This window comes from Hippopotamus amphibius, chromosome 9, assembly GCF_030028045.1.
Source record: "Hippopotamus amphibius kiboko isolate mHipAmp2 chromosome 9, mHipAmp2.hap2, whole genome shotgun sequence".
NCBI lineage: Eukaryota > Metazoa > Chordata > Mammalia > Artiodactyla > Hippopotamidae > Hippopotamus > Hippopotamus amphibius.
The window spans coordinates 19,674,180-19,679,325 of NC_080194.1; the positions used below are offsets into that span (position 1 = coordinate 19,674,180).

Here is a 5,146-nt window from a genome sequence, read left to right on the forward strand (position 1 = left end):
GAAGTAAGGAGTTGTAACAGAGATCAGTGTTCCCAGACCTTTTCTATTGCAAGGCAAATACAGAAAACAATGAATTATATGTAAGTCTTTGTGTATATAAAGATTCTAATGACAGTATAAAATGTTTATGAGTTAATATTAGTAGGAAAAGTAGAATATACATTTGGAGGTTAATAGTTTGTGTGTCCATTGGTAATTTGCTCAATCCCTATTTCCTTTCTTTCAATGACACCTAGTTGACTCAGGAGTGTTTGTTTGTTTATCAACTTTACTGAGGTATAATTGACAAATAAATTTTTGATGTATTTAAAGTGCAGAAAGTGTTGACTTGATGTATATCTATATTGTAAAAGGATTCCCACCACTGAGTTAATTAACACATCCATACCTCACAATAGAGTATTAGCTCTTAACAGTAATGTCAGAACATCCCTTTTCTCCTTTTCCATTCTTTGTGATCTGTGTTGTCTTTTAGGAACTTAGGACCCAAGAGATATGTCTTATTCAACCATGTTGTCTTGTCTTCAGTAATGACCTCCCTCAGTGAATCAAGGGCCACTGTCAGGGGTTTCAGCTCTCTACCTTACCAGCCATTATTCCTCAGTGATTACAGTTAAATTGAGGGCAGTATTCCTCCATCTTACTTCCCTTTCTTTTGCAGAAACAAAGCTTTAAGCAAAATCAAGACATTTTCAAATATCTACATTTAGCTGGAAGATTTTTGCAGTAGATTTAATGATGTTTGATTTTTCAACAATCATAATTATTGTTTGCCTCCAAACAAGCTTTAATATACGTATTACAAAATCCTTATCTTTTTCTTTAAGTAAGGAAAGCTTGTTAGTAAATATTCTTTATAAGGTGAAGAAGATACAGGATCTTATTTGTTTATCAAATATTTTACTGGGTCAGGTTCAAATTGAGGCACTATTCTCAATAGGTCTGGCAATACAGCAGTGAAGAAGACAGACACTATCCTATAAGTCTGTATGTGAATGTTTATGTATTATGTATTTGCAATCTATCTACAAATTAATATAAATATATTACATCTAATATATGCTATATAGTATATTGCACTATATATGGTACACTGAATAATATCCCCACAAAGATGTACATCCCCTAAACCCCAGAGTTTGTGTATATGTTACCTTCCATGGCAAAAGTGACTCTGCAGATATAATCTAGCTAAGGATATTGAGGTGGGGGAATTAGCCTGGGTTATCTAGATGGACCCAGTGTAACACAGGAGTCATAAGAAGGAAGCAATAGAGTCAGTGTAAGAGAGAAGGTGAAGTGATGATGGAAGAAAGGGGGAAGGTGACAAGTGAGAACAGCTTTTCAAAGATGGATAGGGAAGGAAACAGATTCTCCCTAGAGCTTCCAGAAGGAGCCATCCTGCTGACACTTTCATTTTAGAATCTTTGATCTCTAGAAATATGATAGTAAATTTGTATTGTTTTAAGTCACTAAGATTGTGGTAAGCAGAAAATTAATACAATATAAAAGTTACATTATATGTAGACACCATGTGTTACAATATATATTATACATAATATGTATATTAGTATATATACATGTGATATCCACCATACTGTATACTTTATGCTATCTATACTATAGACACTATATAATACACATGATATATGAAAACAGTTATGTTTACATAAAAACATACACACAAGTGTTCATAGCAAATTTATTTTTAATAGTATCGAAAATAGCTTTTTCGCAACGGGTTTGCCGCCAGGACACAGGTGTCGTGAGAACCACCGCTAACCCTAAGCAAAAATGGGAAAGAAGAAGACCCACATCAACATCGTTGTCACTGGACATGTAGATTCGGGGAAGTTTACCACTACTGGCCATATGATCTACAAATGTGGTGGGATCAACAAGAGAACCATTGAAAAATTTGAGAAGGAGGCTGCCGAGATGGGAAAGGGCTCCTTCAAGTATGCCTGGGTCATGGACAAACTGAAAGCTGAACATGAGCGTGGTATCACCATTGATATCTCCCTGTGGAAATTCGAGACCAGCAAGTACTATGTGACCATCACTGATGCCCCAGGACACAGAGACTTCATCAAAAACATGATTACAGGCACATCCCAGGCCTACTGCGCTGTCCTGATTGTTGCTGCTGGTGTTGGTGAATTTGAAGCAGGTATCTCTAAGAATGGGCAGACCCGTGAGCATGCCCTTCTGGCTTACACTCTGGGTGTGAAACAACTAATTGTTGGAGTTAACAAAATGGATTCCACTGAGCCACCCTACAGCCAGAAGAGATATGAGGAAATTGTTAAAGTCAGCACCTACATTAAGAAAATTGGCTACAAGCCTGACACAGTAGCATTTGTGCCAATTTCTGGCTGGAATGGTGACAGCATGCTGGAGCCGAGTGCTAACATGCCCTGGTTCAAGGGATGGAAAGTTACCCGTAAAGATGGCAATGCCAGTGGAACCATTCTGCTTGAAGCTCTGGATTGCATCCTGCCACCAACTCGCCCAACTGACAAGCCCTTGTGTTTGCCCCTCCAGGACATCTACAAAATTAGTGGTATTGGTACTGTCCCTTTGGGTAGAGTGGAGACTGGTGTTCTCAAACCTGGCATGGTGGTCACCTTTGCACTTGTCAACATAACACTGAAGTGAAGTCTGTTGAAATGTACCGTGAAGCTTTGAGTGAAGCCCTTCCTGGTGATAATGTAGGCTTCAGTGTCAAAAATGTGTCTGTCAAAGATGTTCATTGTGGCAATGTGGCTGGTGACAGCAAAAATGACCCACTGATGGAAGCAGCTGGCTTCACAGCTCAGGTGATTATCTTGAACCATCCAAGCCAAATCAGTGCTGGGTGTGCACCTGTGCTGCATTGTCACACAGCTCACATTGCTTGCAAATTTGCTGAGCTGAAGGAGAAGATTGATCATTGTTGTGGGAAAAAGCTGGAAGATGGCCCCAAATTCTGGAAATCTGGTAATGTTGCCATCGTTGATATGGTTCCTGGCAAGCCCATGTGTGTTGAGAGCTTCTCCGACTATCCTCCTCTGGGCCGTTTTGCTGTTCGTGACATGAGACAGATGGTTGCTGTGGGTGTCATCAAAGCAGTGGACGAGAAGGCAACTGGAGCTGGCAAGGTCACCAAGTCTGCCCAGAAAGCTCAGAAGGCTAAATGAATATTCCCCCCAATACCTGCCACCCCAGTCTTAATCTGTGGTGGAAGAACGGTCTCAGAACTGTTTGTCTCAATTGGCCATTTAAGTTTAATAGTAAAAGACTGATTAATGATAACAATGCATCGTAAAACCTTCAGAAGGAAAGGAGAATGTTTTGTGGACCATTTGTTTTGTGTGTAACAGTTTTAAGTTATTAGTTTTTAAAATCAGTACTTTTTAATGGAAACAACTTGACCAAAAACCTGTCACAGAATTTGAGACCCATTAAAGAAAGTTTAATGAGAAAAAAAAATAGTATCAAAAATAGCACATTTTCCCTTCAGTGGGTAAATGGTTAGACAAATTGTGGTACATCCATGCTATGAAATACTACTCGGCAATGCATAATAAACCTCAGTGATAAATAATAAACCTGCAAAAACCTGTATAAAATTCCAGGGAATTATGCTGAATTTAAAAAGCCGACTCCAAAAGTTTATATACTATATGATTTTATTTATGTAACAACTTTGAAATGACAAAAATGATAGAAATGGAGAACATGTTAGTGATTACCAGAGGTCAGGAACGTGGTAGCAAAGGGTAGAGGATGTGGCTATGCAGAGGCAATAGTGAGGATCATGTGGTGATGGAAGGATGCTCAGTCTTTAGTATATCACAGCTGTTATCCTGGCTATGATATTACGCTGTAGTTTTGCAAGATGTTACCTTTGGGTACAATGATTCAAAAGTATATGAGATCTTTCTATATTATTCTTATAACTGCATATGCATTTACAATTATGTCCTAAAAAATTTAATTTAAACAAAAACAGTATGCATATAGCAGGTCCTCAGTAGAGTTTAGTTGCCTTCCTGCAAAAACAGAAAACTGAAACTGAACAACTGGATATTTCCATTTATAATGTTGGAAAATATTTGGAGATGTTACTATTTGGAAAACATGTTTTGTTAGAGAAAAAACTCTGGGGTTAAATTTATAAAATGAAGGTTGTGACCGTTGCAACTAATGAATAGTGATCCAAGGAATGAGTCATTTAACTCATTGTACTTCACTTTCATCATGTAAAATATGTGTGGATTTATTTAGATGATCTCAAAGTTTGCTTCAGTTGAAGATATGGTGGTAATTGAATAAATTCTAGTAGATATTCTCCAAAAGCACTCAATATGTTGATTTTCCATAAGTATATCTTTCTGAGTTGTAAATAATTTACTTATTCTTGTATTTCAGTGTGGGCTGTTTGCTTTCATAAAAATCTCAGTTTCCATACACCATTAAATGATATTGAAGAATTAACATTATGAATTATTAAATTCTAATCTTAACAGAATAGGTTGCAGTTGCACATTGTCTTATATTTTTATGTGAAAACAAAAATGTGTTAATTATGTTCTCCATTTGTTCATTAAGAAAAACATGAGCTCAGTCCTTCATGGAAGTTCTACCCAATGAAAAATGAGGACAAATTTGATACCTAGAAAATTCTTGAGCATTAATGTGAATGCATGTACAAACCCACATACACAGACACACACACGTGCACACACACATACACAGACATCAAGGCATGATACTTTTTCAGTTACTCGTTCTATTCAGGAACCTTAGAGTTAAGAAGTCATCTTATTTTTGAGTTAAAATAAATTCTAAATGTGTATTTTAACTTTTCAAAGATTTATATTATAGTATGATGAAATATATAAATATAATTTATATACTATGATAAATTAGTAATACTCAACATAATAAAAGTATTTCTCTGAAACATGAGAAATTTATATTACCACTAGATTTCTACCCTATTAAGGGCAGCAACTCATGGGACTACCTGTGAGACTTATTATAAATAAGTTTTCCTCAAGAATGTTTTGATAAGTATATAAGCTTCCAGAAAATGCAGGCCTATGCTTTCTATATCCTCTCTTACTCCCCTCTGAACCCAAGCAGTCTACATCCTTCTTCA

The 5,146-nt window shown here is 36.6% G+C and overlaps 1 pseudogene; it reads left to right on the plus strand.

The window, feature by feature from the left end:
* The first annotated feature begins 1,794 nt into the window (after window positions 1-1,794).
* On the plus strand, window positions 1,795-3,408 carry LOC130860513 (elongation factor 1-alpha 1-like; annotated as a pseudogene).
* Window positions 3,409-5,146: the final 1,738 nt, after the last annotated feature.